The sequence below is a fragment of the Arctopsyche grandis genome, chromosome 2 (genome assembly GCF_051622035.1).
Source record: "Arctopsyche grandis isolate Sample6627 chromosome 2, ASM5162203v2, whole genome shotgun sequence".
NCBI classification, from domain to species: Eukaryota; Metazoa; Arthropoda; class Insecta; order Trichoptera; family Hydropsychidae; genus Arctopsyche; species Arctopsyche grandis.
The window spans coordinates 31,051,479-31,077,961 of record NC_135356.1 but is presented as its reverse complement, the minus strand read 5'-3'; positions in this window follow the sequence as shown (position 1 = coordinate 31,077,961).

The following is a 26,483-nucleotide window of genomic DNA, read 5'->3' as shown; positions in this document are numbered from 1 at the left end:
ATATATATACATACACACATACATATACATACATACATATACATACACACATATATATACATATATACATATACATACATATATACATATACATATACATACATATATATATATATATATATATATATATATATATATACATATATACATACATATACATACACATATATATATATATATACCCACACATATATACATACATATACATACATACACATATACATATACATATACACATACATTACATACATCCATAAACATACAAACATTATACATGCATATACACATAAACACATCAATACACATAAATAAAGATAAATTACTCATATATATATATATACATATATATATATATATAAATAAAAAATAGCATACATATATAAATATAGATAAAACCAACATACATACACATTATGCTAAATAATAACATTACAAAATGAAAACAACATGTGTAAATATGTATGTAGCTAGAAGTCATCTAAAATATGCTGCCTGACAGAACTGTATGATGAAGTAAAAACATCAAGGCTCCCAGAAAGCAGGTTAAATAGTCGAATGGTTCTTGAAAGGGGTGAGTCATCGAGCACATTAGTCCTGGCCCGAATAGGTAGGAATAGAGTTCTGGAGCGAGATTCTCTCAGTTTCTCAGGTACTCTAAGTTTAAGATTACACAGAACTTCAGGAAGATGATATTCACCCCTTAGAATTTTTAGAAAAAGCTTACCAAGATGATTGTTTCTACGTGAAGCTAAGGAGTCAAAGCCCAAGGAGCCCATGACAAACTTACTAGGAAATAAGTAGGGATAGCGCCCAAACTCTCTCATGTAGAGATAGCGAAGAAATTTTCTTTGCACCCTCTCTAACATTAGCGTGTACCTTAAATGATTAGGACTCCATATGGCCGAACCAGATTCAAGCAAACTGCGCACCAATGTAGTATACAGTAAACGCGTCACTCTGGTGCTATTAAAGGCGCGTGAGTTTCTGATGACGAAGCCTAAAGTTTTTGTAGCCCTATTGCACACATCTTGGATATGAGAATTAAAATTCCAGATATTTGAAAAAGTAATACCCAAATCCTTGATATGTGTGTGACGGGCAAGAATAGAGCCATCAATATTGTAAACAAATTCAATATGCATTTCATAAAATATATTAGATATATGTATGTATCATTTAAAAATATAAATGTATGATTTAAATATATTTTCTAATATATTAAAGAAAAAACAATTATAAAAATAAATTACGATAATAGAATATAAAACAAAATAACATAAAAAATAGTTTTTTTAATATAATATTTTTTACTAAAATAAAGTAAGAAATAATACTAAAACCCTTTAATAAATAAATAAAAATCTTGTAAAAGACTACAAATCCTACAAATCCATTGTTGAAAAACTACAAATCCATTGTTTTAATTAGGCATTTTAATATCAAATGCCCGCATTTGATATTAAAATGCCCGCAAGTTTATAGTTTTTACAAAAGAAAAATAAAAAGCAACCTAAATGAATGAAATGCGCATTAACGTATTCTATATGCGCATTAACGTATCCAATATGCGCATCACTTTTACGACGTTTTCACATCGCTCGATCTTTATGATGACCCAGCACCATATTTTTCATTTATCGACTCAAGTTTTTTAAATGCTCACTTTTTAATTGTTAAATGATTGAATTTTTTTATTATTTCATACCACAAAAACAAATATTTAACAGAAATATGCGCAAATGATAGACTCTAAGGAGCAGTTATTTTTATAAATGCACCAAAACCAAAACTAAAGCCAGGGGAAACTATAACATTTGTAAAAAATAATCAATTGCTTCTTGCCTGGAAAGACAAGCGAGTTGTGACTCTTTACACTAATTTTTTTTCTAATGATGGTAAAATTGTCAAAAGAATAATTCGAGGTGGAGAAGAAGAAACAATTAAAAAACCAGAAATGGTATTAAATTATACCAAATTTATGGGAGGTGTGGATACTGCCGACCAGTATACTGCCGCCTACCCATTTTTGAGAAAAACTTTGAAGTGGTGGCGAAAACTATTTTTTTGGGGATTGGAAGTGTCTGTTGTAAATTCTTATATATTGTATAAATTAAAACAAAGAGAGCTTAATAAAAAACCAATGTCGCATCTTGAATTTGTTGACAAACTTATTCTTCAATTGGTTGGAGATCATAGAGGAGGGTTGGAATATACAAAAGAAAGACACTCTGTCGATCCAGAACAACGATTAAATGGAAAATTGCACGTTCTTATAGGCCACGAAGAAAAAAAATATCGTGATTGTGTAGTGTGCTCTGACAGAGAACAACGAAAAAGGACGTTATATTTTTGTAAAACTTGTGAACTAAAACCGGCTATGTGCGTAGGAAATTGTTTTGAGAAATATCACACGTTAAAAATATATAAATGAAAATAAACATGTATTAAAAATAAATATATTTAAGTGACATTAAACAAACTATATAATAATTGTGCTAATATTGATTTAAAAAAAAAGTTTGAAAAGTGTAAAAAAAAATTGTGATCACAAACACCGTGTATCTGTTGAAGCTAATCTTTTCGCCTTTGCCCGCCTTCTGGGATGATCCAGCTTTTTTTTTCGATGTCTTCTACAAGTAAGTAACGAATAGAAAATGTGATTTTAACTAACAGTTAAAAAACTAACCAATAGACACTTTATGAGGGTGGGTACGCATTAAAATACAATGAGTAAACAGACAATGGCTCTGCATCCTTGGACCCAAACTGGCTAACGAACTATAGGGTAGGTATAAAAATATTTCTACAGGCATATTTTAAAAGTTTCTAGTAATAAAACTCATTTATTATACAAAACTACTGTCATAAATAATACAAGAAATGTAAAACTCATAATTTAGTTCGATTTGGTAATTATGTTGGTTTGAAATAATTGAATTTAGTGACTATATTCGAAAAATGTAATCCCAAATAAACATCATGTTATTATGGTTACAATTAGAGACAAACAGATAGTCCCAAAATAACTGAGCATAATATTTAGTTTTTATCTAAAAAAAAAATTGCCTATTTTTGGATAAAATGAAGTCACCAATTTGATATTCGACATAAATTAATAATATGAACAACTAAAATTTAAAAAAAAAAAAAAAAAATTCCATCCCAGAGTAGACTAGTGGTGAAGAGAAATTCCATTAAGAGTGCAAAGTGTTAAGGGTCTGTCCATACCTATCCAGCACGAACCGGCAGCAGCGGGTAGCCTGCAAGTACGGACAGTATTCTTTGGTACATTCTATATGAACGCGTATGAATGCGTGAATGCGCATGCGCGAATGGAGTATGAATGCGTACATATAGAATGTTACCAAATAATACTGTCCGTACTTGCAGGATACCTTCTGCTGCCGGTTTGTGCTGGATAGGTATGAACAGACATTAAATCGTACCCTTTCATAAATAAGAAAAACAAATAAAAAACTAAGAAATCATTTAAATAGCAACGCCATACGTCGAAATGCGGTTGTGACGGGTGCTGTCTTTTTTTAAAATACAAAATTGTCAAATAGTTTTTCGAGTCGAATTTGCATAATGCAGTTTTGCCTCGTCGGTGCATTTTCGGTTAAGCTGTTTTAAAGGCGTGAACCTTTGTTTTTGCCAACCAATAAAGGACGAATGACTAGATATTTTGTAATGGAATAATTGCAACGTATAGTTGTGGGTGTTCTTATACCTGTTGTCAGTTTGAAACAGGCCAATAGGATAAATACCTAGCAAAAAAAGTAAAAATAAATAGCAGATGTTCACCAATGTGGCGATTCACAAGCGTATTGCAACATAACCTCAAACGAGTATTTAGACATTATTATTAGTTTATCGTACGTAGTAACAAAAGATGCAGTTTTTTGATAATGAAACAACTCAAATTCGAACTCAACATTTTGACTGACACAAACTGATTCTAATTCAGAATCGATCACTGATCACGTTTTCATGATTCAGAAAAAAATGTCGGTGTGTATTTTGGGAATTTTTTCAATACCGTTAGTCCTACCGAAGTGAAACTTAGTATCGGTTACTGAATTGCTTATCGATACGACGTAAATTTTAAAGTGGTACCTCCCTTTACAAGAACCCTCTTTTTTTGGATTCAATTATATTCTCTTTTACATACATATAATGGAAATAATAAATTTCATATAATATTTTTGTAATAATTTATGCGAATTCGGTATACGACATTGGATTTAAATATGGTAGGCTTGCACAAAAAAAAATAACAAGCAGACAGTTATTTTTTACTTTCCATTCAAACGTTTTTATCCACAATCCAATTATAGCACTTTGTAGAAAAGGTTTCATGAAATAATAACATGACGTACCAAAACATAGGGTTGTTGGTGTGCTGGGAAATTTTAATCATTGAAATGCATATTTAAGCACGATTTGAAACTGTTGATAATCAATCAAATAACCCATTTATAAGTAGATCGTTCACAACAACAAGTGTATAATTTCGAAAGAGACTTTGTATGTAAGGTTTGGTTGAAAGCATCGAAAACAAATCAAAGTTTCTATGACGACGATATCGATATCGTTGAATATACATATGTATATATTTTTTTGATTCAAACAAATCTAATAAAAAAACAAATTAATGTTTACTATTAGATTAACCATGTTTAAGCGGTTTATATGTATTACAAATACCGAGCAAAGCCGGGTAAAACCAATAGTCTAATGTATATTTTCGAAAGAGACTTTATATGTAAGTATTACAGGTTTGGATGGTAGAATCCGTGACGTTAAATTTAATAAAAAAACAAATGAATATTTAAATAAAATAAAACTATTCAAATCAATTTAATAAAATGTTTACTATTGATTAGCCATGTTTAAGCTGTTTATATTACAAATACCGAGCGAAGCCGGGTAAACCGACTAGTATACGGTAAGTGCTTAGCACTTCGCATAATACATCTACCATTATGTGCTCATATCGTAAGTTTTCATGGTTTTAATTGAAACTACGCTACGTTGAATCATCGCCATTTAAAGTCACCGAGTCACCATCAAAGAGCGATCATTGATAAAATGGTTGGCGATCGCAATACACGGCTTGTTTTGAAATTATTGATTATTCTGAGTAATGAATAAATAGCTAGCACCGTTTTTTCTTTGGAGTTGATTCAGACGAAAATAAAACAAAAATGGCCGTGGCTAAAAAGACCGAATCCCGCGCAATTGGCACAAACAAACCGTCCTACAGTTTACGACGATTTTGAGTTGGACTATAATCCATGAACAGATTCGCATCTTTTCGCAAGACCCCCAATAAAATGAATTATACCGTTACATTCCTACTCTAAAAGCATATGAAAACTTTGGAATGTCTTTTTTACTACGATGACTAACTGACTTAAATTGTGTGATGGGATGATGCTTTGACAGATTCAACCTCGTCTAGGTTTGGGTAGATTTTTGATTGTATCAAAAATGAATAAATGGCTAATATAATGAATCGTATTTTTAATCCCCAAGGAAGTTTCGCCGTACTGAGTTCCATCTCATACTTTTTCAATATTGAAAATTTGAATAGACAACGAATACTTCCCTCCCAGTTATACGTTAAAGTATGTATGATCAAAATTAACAGCTCTCTGTGTTTGCTATAATATTCTACATATATAGTATGTATCTAAAGATGAGTCAGTACGAATCTGCTACTCTTATTCAAGCCTTCCCATTGATATTTGGGTATATGATATGGGTGAAGTATGTAGAGAAAACTGCATATCTTGCAATGCTACAACTAAGTTTCATAAGCACTACGATGTCTCAAAGGTTTGCCAAATTTCATCCTTGTCCAATGTATGTATGTGTATGGCGGATGTGCTCCAAATTAGATTCTGACAACATCGGTCTGTTATTTTGTGACAAACCAATCAGAGATTAGTCATATTGTATGTTCGTATTTCATAGTCTGCAGCATTTTCAATTCAGTTTGATAAATACTAGCCAGCTAGCTATCTGAGTTTTTTTTCCGTTTACTGTGCGTGTGTGTGTTTGTAAGTGGCAACGGCGGATGCACACTGCGGAAGTTCAAATTTCAAATTTTTACAACTGTTTTCGTTCTCTTTTTTTTTGTTCTTCGTATTTATTATCTTCTGCACAAGCGTTTTAAATATCAGAGTTTAAATCACTTGACACTTCACTTTTAAAAGTCTATCACATTTCTTCTCAGCGGCTGCCAGAGAGCCCTAGAGGAAAGAGTGTGTAATATATGCTCATGATTACAAGAGTGCAGCGTTGCAGATTGATTCGCCTTGACTTTGTTTGGCCTTGAACGGAGTGTGTCTCTCGTTCATTCCGTGTGCATTTTGGGTTTGTTGTAATTTTTACATGTGTGCGTGTGTATGATGTAATTTGTGGTGTACAGGCAGATGTGGCAGTTGTATGCGCTGTGATCGTGTCGCGCGCGTAAATTTGGCAATGGTGGAATGGAAATGTCCCAAAATGTGCGGCATGGCCTTGAGCGGCCAATAGCGGTCAATAGCGGCCGAACCGGTGGCGCGCCGCTATTGGCCGTTGGCATTGCGGGGGCGGGGTTTAGCCCGGCTTTCGACCAATCGCCGCACACCTTCGAACACGCTATGTCCGTGCAAGTGCGAGGGAGAGGGCCTATCGCGCGCGCAGCCGCCTCAACAGAGACAGCAGCGCCGCACCCTTCCCCTCATCCTCGCGAACACAAAACGGGTCAAACAGGTGCGGAGGGGAGACAGGAGAGGAGTACTGAAATATAAACTAGGGAAAATCAGACGCATCCGCAAATATCGCACCTCGTCGTATACGATGTTCGCGCATGCTTGCAAAAATAAAACATTTCAGATTTACAATGTAAAAAATTCATTCGCTTTATTCAACAAAGTACAACAAACAAGAACATCATCGCATTGCACAACAAACATAAAATAAATATTCGCAAAGTTATAAAACTTAAAAATAGTTGAATAGTTGAATGTGGAATGTGGAAAACGCGTGCCGAGCATATAGGAGAGAGAAAAAGACTGACTCTGACGTAATGACGAGTTAAGTCTATCGCTCCCTCCTTCATACCCGACACACTCCGAAGAAGAAGACAGCTTCTGATGAGTAGTGTCGAGAATCCGGTTCAGCAAATTTTCGCGCCACTTTCTTGACAAGTCCAAACAGTTCCAATACCTGTGGAATGTGGAAAACGCGTGCCGAGCATATAGGAGAGAGAAAAAGACTGACTCTGACGTAATGACGAGTTAAGTCTATCGCTCCCTCCTTCATACCCGACACACTCCGGAGAAGAAGAAGACAGCTTCTGATGAGTAGTGTCGAGAATCCGGGTCAGCAAATTTTCGCGCCACTTTCTTGACAAGTCCAAACAGCTCCAATACCTGTGGAATGTGGAAAACGCGTGCCGAGCATATAGGAGAGAGAAAAAGACTGACTCTGACGTAATGACGAGTTAAGTCTATCGCTCCCTCCTTCATACCCGACACACTCCGAAGAAGAAGAAGACAGCTTCTGATGAGTAGTGTCGAGAATCCGGTTCGACGAGACTCCGGTGAGACGAGAATCCGGTGAACGACGGAGTGGGAGAGGTGTGTTCGAGGCGAGCAGGCGCAGGTGACGACCGACCTCCGCTAAGTTCGCGGACAGAATGAGGTGACGGTGGTTTCGCGGAGTGGCGCGGATATGGGGGGAGCACGGGAGGGGGGAAGCTGCGCGCGCACCGGGGAGTGGTAGTTGGGAAGGGGGGGGGAGAGTGCGAATCGTGTCAGCGGGGCGTTCGGGAGGCGGAAGGGGGGGGGGGGGGGGGCAACGGAACGAAACGGCAGGCTCGCGGTGACGTAAGTTTCTCGATCGATGCACCGCGGGCGACGCGACCACTCCGCTTGGCTCCCCGATCGCGACTGCGAGACGCTTGCGGCGCGGGGACGAAGGCGCACGGAAGCGAGGGGGCGAGGGGGGAGGGCGCGCGGCACGTGCGACGGTCCAACACTTGTCAGGCCCAACGCTCCGATGTCTCCGAAGTACCGGACATGTTCTTTGTCTGCTTAGATATGCTCTCACGTGACCACTTTCGTTTTCTCCTGCTGTGCGAAGGACTGCGGACCTCGGGCGGACAACACCTGCCTTCGAGGATTGTGCAAGTGTGGTGCGCACCTCGCCTAGCCTCACCACGAGCACTTTTTTTTTCGACTCGTGTACTCAACTGTGTGTTGCAGTGACTCCTTTGTTTTCAGATGCGCCCTTTTACCGGAGATTCGAAGGAAATGATCAAAGCTATGCTATGTATAGATATATATATATATATATATATATATATATATATATATATATATATATATATATATATATATATATATATATATATATATATATATATATATATATATATATATATATATATATATATATATATATATATATATATATATATATATATATATATATATATATAGATATAGCTATGGCGCCGAACAATGCGCCAGAAGCCATTCAAAATTTTAGATTGGAGTTAAAAAATTAACTGTTAAGAAAAAATTGCCCGAGGGCGCCATCGGGTGTAAGGCCGGCACTGATTATTCCGCACATTGGAATCGCGCGCACGACAATCCCTGCCATAAAAATCGCGAATACGGAATATCTGGCACTCGAGTTCTCGCTATTATAATATTTCGCGTGATTGATGGAGTTTTTGGATGCCAAATGTTCCGTGATCGAGGTTCTAGTGACGTGCGCGAGATCGGTTTTTGCGTAATAATCACTGAACCAGTCAAGCCAAGGATTCTGTGGATATACATTTTGGCAAATTAATAATAAATGTAAGCATACGAGACGGGGAGGGGATTTCAACAAGTACCCAGTAAAAGAACAAAAAATAAAGCAAACTCTTTCCAACGTATGTTCCATTTGATATAAAACATGAGATATCCCTTCCGTTAGAAATCAATGTTCTTTAAGTGTTATATGTATGTACATAAAACTTTAAAGTAATCTTGCAATGACTTCGGCATAGATTTTTAGATCTGCCTACTTATTTACCGATATAATGATTAAGATATTATGATTAAAGCCCGGACCCAGAAGGTGCCGCGTATTGTTCAAATGTTGTAAATGCATTTGCCGAACCTTTTTTACAAAGGATTTACAACAATGGAACAATGAGCGACCCATTGGCTATCCTACCTCTAATTATGATGCTACTTACTATTTTTTTTAATTAAATACAACTGTATATGTAGGAAGTTTTTTTTTATTATTTCATTTTTACCATAAGTGCCATAACAAATTGCCCTAAATGGTCAAAATGTTCCGTATGTATATGTATAAATTTATATAATAATACATTTTCAATTATTATAAAGTAGACAGTAGTGACAAATAGAGGGTAAGCAATCAATTTTGTGAGTGTCGTTTAAATTAAATCAAATAAATTGGGAAACTTTGGAATCACTTATCTATTTAGTACCATTAGAACTTAATGGACTAAACAATGTGTTGACTAACTTAAATAATTTATTTTGTGAAAAAAGATGGACATAATGCAAAATAAATAAATAATGTAGTATATATGTAAATGCTGTTTGTTATTCTAGTTTGGAAATTCCCGATCTAAAACATCCATAAAATAAAATTTATTTAAATCTAATAATCAATGTAATAATTGTATTATGAAAATAAACACCTGTTTGGGATACAATGGGTCGTGTAAAAGGTGAGAAGCATATTTTTACCTACATACATACATATGTACCTAATGCAGAAATCGATGGTAAAATATTGATAATATTTACTGTATGTGAATGTGATATTGGGATGGTACAAATTATCCTAACAATTTCATAAAACAATAAAAAGTGTTATGAATTTTTACGCTCCGTTTGAATACGCATATTATATATGCATTTATCGAAACTGAAAGGTTAAAGACGGTTAAATCGGAGGCTGAAATTAGTATAAAGTGAAAACGTGCACATTTTTGCACAAGCTACGTATGCATACAATCTTGAATGAGCTTGCCACCAGTTTTTGCAGAACAAGTACAAAACCAGATATACCAGTCGATCAACGCGTGCTTTGAAATATCGACAGGGAAAACAAAATTCAATATGATTCCTTCCACATTCAAAATAATCATCCAAATTGAAAATTTATTATTACGATATATATGCGAAAGTATTTTAATATAGGGGCTATAGATAATATTATGTAAAAAGTCATATTAGTGAAATTAAATTTTGTGTACTCAATACAAGTGATCTATAAAAATATTACCGTTTATTATTATGAATGATGCAGGTATCGATTGTAATGTCAATTAACCAGAAATATTGTGTTGATTACATATGCATATATGTTTCTTCTGGAGTACAGTGTACTCAAATAAATTCAATGAATCAACAAATGGGGATTCGAATTCAATGGTATAAGCGAAACGCTCTGCAAAAAAATCTCCTCCCCCCCATATAAAAAATGTGTTAAACTTGACCATGAATATTGTTAAAAAGGAGACTGGAGTGGCCAGTGTTCGCCAAGTAAGCTGTTTTTGGGCGTAGCTTATATTTTGGGCGTGAACCTTTTATGAAAAAATTATATGATTTTTTTTTTTAATTTTAGTTGTTCATATTATTAAATTATGTCGAAGATCAAATTGGTGAATTCATTTTAGCAAAAAATACGCAATTTTTTTTTTTAGATAAAAACTAAATATAATGCTCAGTTATTTTGGGACTATCTGTTCGTCTCCAATTGTGACAATAATAACATGATGTTGATTTGGGATAGCGTTTTCGAATATAGTCACTAAACTCAATTATTTCAAACCATCAAAATTACTAAATCGAACTAAATGATAAGTTCTACATTTCTTGTATTATTTATGACAGCAGTTTTGTATAATAAATGAGTTTTATTACTAGAAACTTTTAAAATATGCCTATAGAAATGTTTTCATACCTACCCTATAGTTCGTTAGGCAGTTTGGGTCCAAGAATGCAAAGCTATTGTCTGTTTACTCATTGTATTTTAATGCGTACCCACCCTCATAAAGTGTCTATTGGTTAGTTTTTAAACTGTTAGTTAAAATCATATTTTCTATTTGTTACCTACTTGTAGGACACATCGAAAAAAAAAGTTGGATCATCCCAGAAGGCGGGCAAAGACGAAAAGATTAGATTTAACAGATACACGGTGTTTTTGATCACTATTTTTTTACACTTTTCAAACAAATCTTGCCTTTGAAGTTCACGACGAACTCATCGACCACTATGTCTCTGCACGGTATAATTAATTGTCTGCATTCAGCATCTAAATGATTCAAAAAGCCATTGTGTTCTACATTATTATTTTTGAGTTGTAATATCCGAAATATTTGTAGAAACCGATCTCTTTTGAAGACACTCCTAATACATTTACAACATTTGAACAATATACAGCCCCCTCAGGGTCCGGGCTTTAGTTATGAGTGTTATGACTAGAGGTAGGATAGTCACAGTGCTATCCATTGTTCGGCAAACCTTTAACAATGCATTTACAACCTTTGAACAATACACGGCCCCCTCAGGCTCCGGTGACTAGTTATGACAAAGCTTCGGTGCGACCCTGCGCACCATTGTTCATTTTTATGGTGAACCTTTGTTTTTGTTCTCTAGCTTTGTAGTTTACCCTCTTTCCTGGAAAATAGCCCACAATCTTCCATTTATTGTATTGACAAGTAAATTTGTACTAGTAAGCGCTTGCCCAAAATTGAGTATGCATATATACGTATATGCAGTGGCGGCTCGTGGATAATATATCTGGGGGTGCTGCGGTTGATTAAAAATAAAAAAAATGTTTATTTGGATTATATTTTACTATTAACATAATATTATCAAAATTAAACATTATATGTATTTTATTTCATTCTAAAATCGATTCTTCTGTCTTTTTTCTTTGAAAAAAGATCTATCACCTTTTCGTTAAATTTTTTACTGTTCATAATCATTTTTTTTTCAATTGACAGCATAGACATTAGTAAAACTTTTTAAGTTTTCTTTAATTGAAAATGCATCGATATTACTAGATTGCATTTGGTTATAAATCATTTCTAGATGCGGCATTAACTTGTAAAAAATTGTATTCAGTAAATTGGTACAATCTGTTATTGTTTTATCAGTATTTTCGGAAGAATATTTAAGTTCTTGAAAACATTGGCTCAGCTTCTCTTGATTTTTATACCATCTTAAATACTTAGAGTGACGTGTAGAAGGAAGTGTAGAAAGATAGAAAGTGTAAGAGGTGTAGAAAGAAAGACAAAAAGTGCAGAAGAAATGAGGAAAAGTGAGGAGCGTGTCTGAAATGTGTATATCACTGTTGGGAGTGCAGTACGGACCAAGCTTCTAGCTGACCCCGCGCCCCTCCTTCGCCCACTCGAGCAATTCCATCGAAAACCGTACTGCACAAAATCATAAACGATGCCTCACTTTCTGATATTAGTACCGCGATGTATGATCATTATTGGATGTATCGGTGTGCGGGCGAGCATAATACACACTTAAATAGTATTGATATTTTCATATAATGTACATACATTTACGCATATAATAATATAAAATTTTTCTCAATTTCCTTGGGGGTGCTGCAGTACCGCAGTGCGTATGGACGAGCCGCCACTGCATATATGTGCAACGAACAACAATATTAGACGAAGTCCATATAACTATGTACATATGTACATATTAGGGTTTCTGATTTCCCGGACTTTTTCAATTCCTGGGACTCGGGACGGAGATCGGGATCGTTCCCGGGATTCCCAGGATCCCGGGACACATGTAAAAGATTTTTTTTTTTTCAATTTACTATATTTTTTATTAATAAATAAATATTTATTTATTTACAAAATATAAAAATAAATAAACAATACATAATATATCTATTAATTGGAAAAAATATAATTATAAAAGTAAAATATTACTAAAATATTTAAATGAGAATCCGAAAGCCTATTTCTAGATTTGGTACAAAAATTTCCAGCATTGGAAAAAACTCTCATTTACGGTCGAAGTTGGTTTTATTGTTAAAAGGGACGAAAAATTTTTTTTTTATTTATCGCTTTTTCTCCTGTCAGCATGTATATTTTAATTTCTTTTTTAAAGTCGAGTCTATTTTTATTTAAGTTATTTTGTATATTCGTCTTTGATAACTGCTTATTTAATTCTTAATTCACCGTCGAACACACAATTGTTTCATCTTCATCCGAATCTAAAAGATTTTTTTCCATTGTGGAATCGTCAAAACAAGAAGAATACACTCGCTTCATAATATTTAGTTTCACCGTAGGATATACATTCGCTTCTATTATAACATTTAAAGAATGTTTTTTTCGGTAAAAAATTATAATCATTTGTGTTAAAAAAATCAGTTTTAGGCTTCTTCTTTCTTCGATTTTAATTTTCAATTCTCGGAATAATTCATCGGTAAGGTCAAGTCCTTCGGTATTGAGATTTTCCAAAAATAGAATTACAAGAAAAGATTTTGGCCAAACGTACAGAACCATTATGCTTTTAAAACTTCCACGTTCGGAGAATGCGCTGTACTTTCTGATAAATAACAAACCTTTGAGAATATTTTACGATTCTTTGTGTATTTGATTTATTATTTATGTGACGAACGGGTTTACGCGCGTCTGATGCAGAGGGCGTTATACGTCGTTATTATGTAGAAGAGTCGAGTTATGTAGAAACGTGGACTAACCTTGGGATAGTTATATATATAGGTATATAGTCGGGGAGGTTCCTGACTGCAAGTCGTCTGCGTTGATAACAGCTTCCTCGTGCTCGGGAAACTGGCTCTGCGGTCGTCTTCTCGTTGAAGCACCGCTGGTCGGGTCACAGCAGCGGGAGGGGGGAGGCAGGAGACAAACTCCGTACTGCCTCGTGTGGACACAAGATGGCGATCTCTGGGCGTCTCTGAAGACGCTCGGCGGAGATGCTGGAGGTAGGTCTGTCCCGGCTGACGGCTGGATGTAGAGAGAGCGCTCTCGATACTTCTCGAGAGGGGTATGGTGTTGGCCCGGTAAAGTAACTGGTACCAACCTAAAGATTACTACCGCTACCAACTGAAGGGACACTCGGGAGAACGTCGCGTTACATTTATTATTTTACCATGTTTTCTGCTTTTGCTTTTTTCCTTTATTTACAGTTTACTTGTTTTTATATCTTTTTCAAATGTAGGCCATTGTGGCGCATTAGGTTCTTCCTGTAATGCCACAATGGTCCAAAACTATTAAATAAATAAATAAATGTGAACTTATATTATTTCCTTTCGTGCAGTCGTGAAAATGTTGTTAAGTTTCAAGATTTTTTAAAATCCTATTCCCGGGATTCGAGATAAAAATTCCCGGGACACGGGACAACAAAAATTCCGTGAATTCCCGGGAAATTCAACAAATTGTTATTTGACATTGATAATTAATTGACTAAATTTGTACTAATAAGCGCTTGCCCAAAATTGATTATGCATATGTATCTATATGTGCAACGGACAATAACTATGTACATATGTACATATACATATCTGCCTATATGTATTCTTAGAATGGAATGCAAAACCCGGTAATAAATTAACGTTTGTTGTACCAATTGCACAATTTATATTTTTAACGTAAAACGAACACGATAGAATAGACAACCTGAATGCAAGTACACAAGCAAATTTAATATAAATATAAATTAGCTTATTTGAAAATAGTATATAAATGAGACTTTTAGATACAATTTTTATAGTTCTTTATCAAATCAAAATGAAATAAAATTATTACCATTATTAACCTATGCTTCACCTGTATGGAATAACGCCTCGAATACTAACCTTTCCAAGCTGCAAGTAATACAAAATAAATCCTTAAAAATAATTTATAATACACCCATATATACTAACTTGAAAAAACTGCATGCCATATATAATATCCCGTTTGTTACAGACATTACTAACAAACTAACCAGTAGATTCTATGACAGAATCACTAATAACCATACTAACACACTTATGAAGAGTCTCGGTGATTACAACAAAATGTCTATAGCCTTCAGGTATAAACACAGATTACCGAAGCATAATCTGCTTTAGATAATCGACTTTAGAGAGTCTTTAATTAGAGAAATATAGAGCACTCCAATCAGTTGTACCTACCCCATGTGGTACTCACTGTAAATGGAATATTATATTTTTATCTGTGTTTATTACTATTTTTTGTCTCACTATACAACTTTCTTTTTATATTTTATCTATTTAAATCTTTTTATATTTCTATTTAAATAAATAAATAAATAAATATGCACTCAAGTAGATGTGATGTCAGATAAAACCTCGATCGCGTGATGAACGATGATTTTTGTGCATATTTTAAAAAGCTGGACGAATATTTGACGTTGCTTGCTGCACGCTCGTTCGAATGGCCTTGCTGTTGTCATTGTCCAGAGAATTGCCGCAGAAACCCTTCACATCGCCCACTCCAATCGTCATTCGAATCATCCGTTCCAGTGGCCGGGGTTACTTATTTTGCTGATCGAAGGAAACACACGAACGAGGACGTAAGCGAACTTTTCAAGGTTAAATCTCAGGTTAGTCCAGCTCGAACTTTTCGTTGCTCCGTTTTGCACAACGACGTTTCTTGTTCGCGCTGAATTGATTTAAGACTGTGTTGTCGGCCAGAGCGGAGGGATTCTGCGTTTTCCACATTAAGGACAAATCCGCGATGTCAGTAGTAAGGTAACTAATCATCGTGACCAATATTTGTAGACATATCAAATTTTCGTCCAAGCGATTTTGACCCCAATTATGTATATAAATTCCAGATTCCGGTGGGAAACGATAGGCTGCACCTCGCGTATTGTTCCTTTTGCCACAGAGGTGGAAAGCCGCCTGTCTTCTATTATGGCCATTCGGTGAGGACATCGAATTGCAAGTTTAGCTGTCCAGTCTTACGACGGATTGTGTGTCCCATTTGTGGAGCGACTGGTGATAACGCCCACACCCGGTAAGATATTTTATGATGTAAACTAAATTCTGGCAAAAAATTAAGGTATGGAATTGGTGGATTGGAATATGGACAGAGACACCCAACAGCACGTCCAAGGTTTCGAAAACTCAATATACCTATTTGCAACACCTAAAATTTGTATCTGAGCATTTGTAATCCGATTTTTATAAACATCAGGCCCAGCAAGGCAAATCTTTGAAAGCGCTGATATACTGCGGCTACTGCTACAATAACGGCGAGGCTAATGTAGGGCTGCCATACGTCCCCGTTGACAGGGACATGTCCCAGTTTCGAGGTCTGTGTCCCGGTGTCCCAGTCCGAGAGTCATTTGTCCCCGTCAATTTCAAAATTTAGACATTTAAAAAAAATATTCAATTATTTTTTAATATATATCGAACAAGACCTTTTGAACCAAGAAATCTCGGGATGCACTCTCTATACTGTGGTCCAAAAAGGAAAGACGTTTACACGTCAACAATTGTACCCACATAATATCTAATATGGATACGCGCGCACATATTGGCAACACCGACAACGAGAGCGGCGGATGCCCACTGCCGGCCACTGCCCAATTTTGCCAGCTGGCAACACCGACAATGACACTGACAAGTACGAAGCGCGCGCAGTTCGCTTACTGTCTGCTGATAATATCCGTTTGTTCTGTTTGTTTCTGATCGAAGAGGACTGATATTTTGATGTTTTTCAAGTTTTTCAATACATAGTAAATATAATAGTAAATATCTAGGTATTCAAGCAACCCAGGCATACAATAAACTGAAAAAACACATGGACATTACGACGACACAAGTAGCAGCATTTGAAAAAGATGTAGAGAATTTTTACAACGTTAGAATTAATTATTTGGCAAAGTGGTCAGTTCCACTGGCGAAATATGATGTTTTTTCATGGATGCATCTCCATGAAGTACCCGAATGGGAACATGTTGAAAAAACTATTGCTAATTTAAGTGAAATGGGAATATTGTTCACGGATTCAATCTATGAGGAAGTAAAGTATATGAAGTCATTTATCGAAAATACAAATCTACTGAAAATGTGCCAATACTTGTTCGCCATCCCACCGCACAATGCACATGTTGAACGTGTGTTGTCATTAATTAAAAATCAATGGACAGATGCGCGCAATTCGCTTTCTATTGACACAGTAAAAAGCATAATTCAATGTACTTTAAATTATAAAATGTCATGCATTGAATTCTATAATGATATAAAAGGGGAAAAAGAGTTTCTTCAAAAAACGAAAACATCGGAAAAATATGATTGGGCAAAGAAGAGCAATGATAATGAAGTCACGGAAATCAGAGAAGAGTGAAGGCGATAGAAGAATAGGCTACTGTACATGAAATAAAATATTAATGTAAGGTTTCATTTAGTTAAATTTATTTGAATCGTCCAATTATCTATATTTATTTATTTTAGATTTGGTACAGACGCTTACACAAAAAAAACCTATTATCAATCTTTAAATTTTTCTTTCAATTCAATTTTTGTTTAGTTCCAATTACTTGTGTTGAAATGTTGTATATTTTTTTTAAAATACAGCTATGAATATCGATAAAAATGTTTTTTTTTTTTTTTTTTAAGAGGGTTGTCCCCGTCGGTGCTCCGACACTTAGGGCAGCCCTAGTGTACGGGCATGTCGATTAGTGGTGTTGGCGTGTGCGTCGAAATGAGCTGCGTCGTTCGCATATTCGACCAATCGCTATCGCCGTGGGTGAACCCCCACTCCCAGCCATTACATCGGAAGCGCTGCTCGCAGTCGGCAGAAGTGGTGCGCCCATCGCGGTGAGTGCACGTCGCTGGGCTCTCAGCTCTGAGTTCGTGCCAATGCGGACCGCAATGTTCGCCGCCATTTTCCGGCAGAAGTGCAGCGGCCATCGCGGCGGGTGCGCGTCGCTGAGCTCTGAGCTGCCGCTACCCGCCCCCCCCCCACCACCACCCCCAACCCCCCGCAGGTACGCTATTATTGTAGCTTTATTGTTGCCCTTTCGATCGTTGGTCGCGTTTGCCGTGGGGTGGGGTTGATTGCTTTCGTCGATCGATTGCACAAGTGCTGGCCGAGGCGTCTGCGACCAAATAATCACAGCCACCGCGACCTTGGAATCGCGTCTCGTCATCCCCCTCGACTGTGGCGTCGTTTCCTTTCCGTTTCTCTCTCTCTATCAATATTACCACGCGATCCGCGCATCAGTGATCCGGCTAGTGGCAGAATCGCATTTTACATTTTGTGCTAATGCAGATCGCAATGTTCGCCGCCATTTTCCGGCAGAAGTGGTACGGCCATCGCGGTGAGTGCACAACGCTGAGCCCTGAGCTGCCCCTCCCCGCCCCTCCCCTCCCCCAACGCTATTATTGTAGCTTTATTGGCTACGTTCACACTACCGATATCTACACCCGACATTTTCGAATTTTCCATATCCAGTTCCTTTATTGCAACCCGTGGTTGCTATTTAGGAACTGGTTATGGAAAATAGCCATTGTTGCCGCGTTTCAATCGGTTGGTCGCGTTTGCCGTGGATTGATTGCTTTCGTCGATCGATTGCACAAGTGCTCGTCGATTGATTGCACATTTGCCACCAAACAATCAGAGCCACCGCGACCTTGGAATCGCGTCTCGTCATCCCCCTCGACTGTGGCGTCGTTTCCTTTCCGTGTCGTTTGCGCGCTTCGACGAATGCCTCGAAATATACTATATATAAAAACGGACTGTCGCTAAATATATATATTTGTATATTGGACGATCAACCGTCAACCAGTATGGGGAACAAAAATTTTTTTTTTCATTTTTTTCAGTTCTTTCAGCTTTTTTCATATTTCTCATTTTTTCAGCTTTTTTGTGAGGTTGTGTCCTGAGGTTGTGTCCAAATATCATCAGGTATTTTCGAAAATCCAGAGATTGATAAACTTTCCAATGTGTTTTAGTGTGGCTTTTTATTTGTACTCATTTAATTGACTTCTAGCCGATCCTGAACTGCTGATAAAATTTCCCGAAGTTGTATCCAAATATCACCAGGTATCTTCGAAAGTCCAAATATTGTTAAACTTAATTGTGTGCTTTAGTTTGACTTTGGCTTTGTACTCATTTGAAACGTACGTTTCTATTTCAGATAGTTGCTGATAACAAACGGAGTCTCGAAAGAACGCGGTCATTTCCTGAAAATGAAGCTGTACTTCCAGCCGATCCAGAACTGCCGATACAATTTGCTGAAGTTGTGTCCAAATATCATCAGGTATTTTCGAAAATCCAGAGATTGATTAACTTTCCTATGTGTTTTAGTTTGACTTTTTATTTGTACTCATTCGAGTGACGTTTTTATTTCAGATCGTTGCTGATAACAAACGGAGACTGGAAAAAATGCAGTCTTTTCCTGAAATGAAGCTGTACTGCTAGCCGATCCTGAACTGCTGATAAAATTTCCCGAAGTTGTATCCAAATATCACCAGGTATTTTCGAAAGTCCAAATATTGTTAAACTTAATTGTGTGTTTTAGTTTGACTTTGGCTTTGTACTCATTTGATTGACGTTTCTATTTCAGATCGTTTCTGATACCAGAAGGAGACCGGAAAAAAGGCGGTCTTTTCCTGAAAATTAACCTGTACTGCCAGCCGATCCAGAACTGCCGATGCATTCTCGCTCGTGATGAGGTTTGTACCATCGCTGTATGTACGTCAAAAACGACACACGTCCATCATTGTCATCGTTTCATCGTATTCTCCAGTGAATTCGCTGCATTTTTCTTTTATAATTTAGAATTTGGTATCTGCGAGGTGCCGCACCCATTCACGTGTGGTCTATTTTATTTCCAAAGTTTTTGTGCAATTAATTTGTACAATGAAATGTACAGTTACCTGCATATTAGTAAATCGATTCTTATGTCGTGAGACGCCAATACGACCAATTATATTACTATTACTATATATTAATCTACTGTGTGAATCCACATAGTGGGAACAGCTCATTATAAAAGTAATATTGAAACGTGTCATTGGGTCTTTGGTACTTTTAATGTACTACATATCTTAATATGGTTGTCACCTTTCATTCGCGCTTGAAACCAGATACTTTTTCACCTAGATTGCTCGTCAAATATTGCATCATTTCGAAACTGCCATTGTCAGCGATTTTGGAAAATGTTACTTTGCAAGACAAAAAATTTCTGCAAATTGTGGCATTCGAAATACTTTTTCTATCCTCTCGACAGTATCTTATCGCGCATTGTCTTTTTTAAGGAATTTTATACTCCAGTCTAGAGTTTGAGTACCAGTCTAGAGACCATCCATACTACGTGGTTGTGGGTATATCCATTACAAAGAGGAGTGTCTAAACACACATCAGCTAATTGTCCTCGTCACACATGTTCTTTTTTCGCTACTACATTGGAAAATATGATTCGTCCTCCTGGACGTCCTAATTGTTGGGCTACCAATTTTAATATTTGCTTCACCGGCAGCAGGAAATTTTAAAAGCCACAGACACACAACTACGGAATATTTTTCAAAATGTTCTCCCACATACTCGGCGTTATTGGCTCTATCTTATAAAGCTGATTAAACTTACAAGAAACTATGGCATCATTTGGCAATGAGTATTGTTGTCGAGTAGCTATTACGATACTTTGAGGAGCCTCTTCACCGGTTGCTATTTACATAGGTCTGAAGCTTTTCCAACCCATGCCTCATATGTAGAGGTAGGATAGTCACAGTGCTATCCATTGTTCGGCAAACCTTTAACAATGCATTTACAACCTTTGAACAATACACGGCCCCCTCAGGCTCCGGTGACTACTCATATAGTTCTCTGACAGTTCTTTAGAAAGAAAGAAGTATCGTCCTGGCTATAGACATAGAATAACTATATGTTATTCTATATGTATGGTCCTGGCACTTTCTACGATGGTTCGGTAGTCCTGGCACTTGTCGGAAAGCTCTCCTTTCTAAATGTTTTGCCCTATGGGTATTAAAAGTACGTCGCTATTTTTGCTAGCCTCTGGTTTGTAGGGAGTAGCATTTAAATCCCAAAGTGATGGAGTTGCGGTGGCCACCTTTATTACTTTAATTACTTTTTATTTGTTCTCTATCGACACCAGTCTTCCATCTTTTTTGTGATAATAATGTATCATTAATAGTCTAGGTAAATTTTTTTGCCGCCACATTTTCATGTCTAATCGAATCGACGGCACGATGGACAACCTTCAAATCACTAACGTATCTTTTTCCAATAAATTTAGAACGAGAACGCGTTGAATCATTCATCGATGGATGTCAATCGTGTCCATGTACCTAATTAGTACATAATTTTATTTTTTTTTATCTTAAAAAAATTTCTCACGTCTAAAAGCTGTTATATGTTACATAGATTGCAGTTTACCGAACATGGGGACGGTATATAATCGGCTTCAACTAATCTTCTCGCAATACTCGGTTCAAATACAATTGACGGCTCGATGTAACAATCGTCATAAACGTCGTCATCATCTATGCAAATTCTATTACTGCACACAGATAGACGATCTACATCATCGTTAATATTTTGGTCGGAAAGTCTGATGTTGCGTGTTTCAACACGAAAGTCTTTTTGACGTATCATTCTAAAACCGCCGTTTTAAAATTCGCTGAAATTTTCATGTTGCATACCGCTAGGTATGGAAAACTTCTTTAAATTGCACACAAGAGTTTTACTATATTATATTTTTTGCATACGCGATATTATAATAGTTGGACTAAGGACGCCTGCAAAATCAGTTTGTTGGTGATTTTGTGTAATTAGTTCTTTTTTACAACTTATCCGACTGCAAATAGCGGTGGCTTGTGCCAATTATTGAATGTTCAGCTTTGAATCTGTGCAAAAAAGTTTGCTCACTTTTGGAATGTAAATCATTACGATTGATCGCATGTTTGACTAGACAAAAAATCACACTGTCTTCTGATTCCAATTTGTCACATAAGAGCAATATAAGAAAAGTAAATATTTATTTTGGTTAAATCATTTGCTATAGTATTTGTTTTTATTATTTGTATATATGACTAAAAAAATTCACCATAGCCCATACAATAATATGTTGTTTACATATGTAAAAAAATCTATTGTTTTAAAATCATTTTGAGGGCTTTAATTTAAAATCATTAGAGGGCGTTATTGTAGACGTGTCCTTTGATTTGGCCCTCTTCGTTCCTCTTCTGCCAAATGAGATATGTTAGCTCGTCCGAGATATGTTATATATGTATGTAGATACCGCATATCTATTTTGAATCTCCCCAGCACATTACACAAGCAGTGTGACTAGTGACTACACATACCTTTTTGAGGCTACGAAACACGCTTGGCATCACACTAATCCTTATTATTTCCAGTCTTTAATGGCTCAGAGTATGAATACTGAACCGTCTTGAGTGGCTGCGGCGAACGATTGATTGTTTTCGCAAGGAGCCATACCGATGACGGGTCCTGCGCCACGATTAAACATCGATTTCGATCTAAACACATATATTTCTTGATAACTTTATGTTTATTATAATGTATATCTCAGTGGCAATATTATAATAACAAACAGCTTACCTATTAACTAAGCTTATTCCTTCTAATTTTGCCAAATCCCAAAGGCGAACTGTGCCATCGTTCGAACTGCGAACTGTGCCATGTACTCATGTATCTAGGTACATTGAGCAAATGAACAATGAACGGCGCAAACTAGTTCCGGTCTCTAATTATTACATTTCCCTGGAATTTTATCATTAAAAATTACATCAAAATCATCTGTCAGATCGACGCGATGACAGCTGGCTATTCCGGCACGCATTTTTGCCACCCATACGCTGTTGTAAAACATAATTGTTCAACATTGAATTTGTAAATTCATTATATTTTCATTAAACATATGTATGTTTTTCAAAGCTATTATATGTATATGTATGTACATACATAAAATATGTACACATAATGTATTCAGAATAATTTCCGTAAATTTTCTCATAATCCTATTATCGATTTTTTTATTGTATAATACTATCCATTCCGATATGGGCTCATCGTGATTTAATTTTTCCTTTCAATAAAGGCGATCCTTGAAAGGAAATTTCATCGCGAGACTTTTCAATTACCTTTTCCGTAATACTCCACACGGAAAATTCAATCGGAACGCTGGCGCCAACATTGATTAATCCCTCGCCGTGAAAGGCTGAAAATAGTCTCTTATTACGTCGCCAATATATTGATGTGTATATATATTATATATATTTTCAGCTACAGGACGAATATAGACCACCTGGCGAGGCTGATAGAAGATCAACCGACGAAATCTCTAGATAGAGTGGTACATGTAGGTACATATTTATATCTCTAGATACATGTAGGTACATATTTATGTATATGTAGGCTCAATTACTAACTTGGACTATCGTCCTCCCCAACATCGGTAATACCGGCTCTGGCTTTTATCTGATTGTATAAACGATGTTGCTGCTCACATCCCAAAACGGAGGATAGCAGACAATTATAAATTTTTCAAAAGAACTTCAATTGCCGAACCAAAATCCGCTAATTTTACAGCAGCTCCCTTGCTTTGCTCGCTAGCAGTAAATTCTCAGGTTTCAAATGTTCGAACCGTCGGAATTGTTTACTTTTAAAATGAATGCCAAAAGAATATTCGCTTTCAAAATTGATGTTCATTTGGTTGTGCTTTCAAAATGTTCCCACATGAGCTTCTCGTTGGGTATTTGCATTGGATTTTACAGATAACATTGCCGACGGTTTGTCTTTTGTAGCGAATACAGTAGGCGGATTAGGTTTGGAGTTCATCGAACTTACACTTATGTGTGTAAAAATTTCTTAAGAATGAACAGTACAGAAAGCCAGTAGATATTTGGGCTTGCGGAGTAATTTTTTATATTTTATACTTGTCGGCTATACAACAAGATAAAAGCCAGAAAAAAGAACATCGTAAAAGCCGGAGCCGGTATTACCGATGCTGGAGATGACGATAGTCCAAGTTGGTAATATAGCCTACATATACATAAATATGTACCTACATACATGTGTACTCTTCGTATATATTTGTAAATTTTTGTGTAAAGTTTGTATAAAGTGTAAGTTCCACTAACATTTTGATGTTTTCTGCGTTTGCTTTGCCTTTAATATTCACCAATCCCAAATACATAATTTTCAAAATTATCATTATCGTCTCCAATAACATGAACTGTCACGTTTTATTATCTACTTAATGTGCAATCTGTCTATTCATCTACCGTAATAGAAAATAAACGATTATTTAATGTTATGGAACTGTTGCCAAACAGTTTTCACTTAATTTTAAATTACATTACATTCATAGATTTAATGTTGAATAATATGTTTTTGAAGAAAAAAAGAGTATATCAGTTAAACATTGCCATTGTGAATAAGATCAGTGATGGAGTTGCGGTCGCCATGCCTCTTATATTATCATATATGTAATATTTGTATGTAGTTTTTGTCATACTGGGTCATAGTGACACAACAGTTGTACCAAAACCTTATATTTATTTCCCAACTACTCACCAAACAAATTCTTTATAATATACATATTATATATTATATTTGTATGAAGATTTTGTGGTTAATAGATGTGAACAAATATACCTACGTATATAAAAAGTTGTATTCGTCTGCAAATGGAACTTTAAAGACCTGTACATTTTCCACTAATTAAATTTACACGTAGGTGTGTACGATTTCTGTTGGTGTATTTATGTATGAATATATACGTATGTGTATCTCTTATTTATGTGTTTGAGGTAGAGTTCATTCCATTTGCAAAACAGCATGTATAATTTTATTCAAAATATAAAACAAATTTATTTGGTATGGGTTTGATGGCAATCTACATATATGGTAATTGTAAAAATGTATAATAATCATGTTTTTATTTATAATTTTTGTACATATCTTGATCTATGTAGTCCACCAGTTACTTTGGAGTAATCTGGAAGAAGATTGTGCATGATTAATTTAAATAAATAAATAAAAATAAAATTTGCAAAAGAGCGTAACCTATTTAATTTCAAGTAAAAATAGCGTTTGCAATTTACATTTTATTTGTAATGGGTTTTGAATTTATATTTTGTAAATGTGGTGTGAGTTTGATCGCAGTTGTCCCCGTGTGTCCAATTTTACTTGATGTTTTACATTTATATTTGTTAATAAAATTGAATTTGTCAAAAAAAAAGTACAATGTCGTATTATTTGTAGTCTGATGTTTTTTATTATATTTTCACCGTTAATTGTTCAGAAATGATGTTTTGCTTTTATAAATGTAAATAAAATTGAATTTACAAAAAAAGAACACTATCGTATTTTTTTCACCCTGATTCTTTTAATTATATCTCTTACAATGTGTACCCAAAAGTAGAAGAATAAATGATTAAATTGCAGAATATCCACAGTAGAGTAAGTATAAAATTCTCACTTTGCTTCTTAGGAAGCCAAAATCTCAATTTATGATTATGAATAAGGATTCATTTATTTCACCATAATTGACAGCACGCCTAGAGGTTGTGATCGAGAAATCTCGTGAAATTTTGATGTGAAATTTCGAGATTCTTATTTCTCGAGAATATTTTATTATGAAAATTCGAGATTCTTGTTTCTCGAGAAAACGTTAATTACAATATCGAGAATATTTTAAATTTATCACTACACGTTTTTTTCAATAAACTAACTGATTTATATTCTTATTAACGAGTAAATAATTTTGTTTAAGTATTTTAATATGTATAGATGGTCATCGGTAGAGACCCGTATTTTGGGCATCTATTTTTGTCAATTTTAACATTTTCATTTTGCATTTTAGCGTTTTTGGGCATTAAAATTGTTCAATTTAGCATCTATTTTTATGAAGAGTTTAATTTTAAATAATAAAAAATTTCGATGAATTTTAACAAAATTTATGTACATATACAATTTAAAGACAACACAACCATTAAAAGATATTAGAAAAATTCAAAAATATTTTGAAATTAAAATTACAATAAAAAAAACATGAATATAAAAATACAAAGAAAAAATATGAATATAAAAATATAATACCAATTAAAATTGATTAAAACTTAAAATGGAGCATATTTCTACAGATTATTTTTTCAGATTCGTGCAACGAACGGTAACAATTATATTGTATTTACTAAAATACCATTCAGCATCCACACTATTAACGGGACTCCAAATATATTTTAGAACGACACAACCAAACTCTTCATATTTAATTTTTGTTGTCATCAATAATAGCGATATATCCGGCGTGGATCAACTTTTTTATATTCTCTATTAATTGTCTAAAAAGTGCTGATATCCTTCCAAACATTCAGCCTCTGTTACATTACATTAAACAATGGCAGGTTTCTAAAAAACAAAACTGTTTCTTTAACATTAATATTAG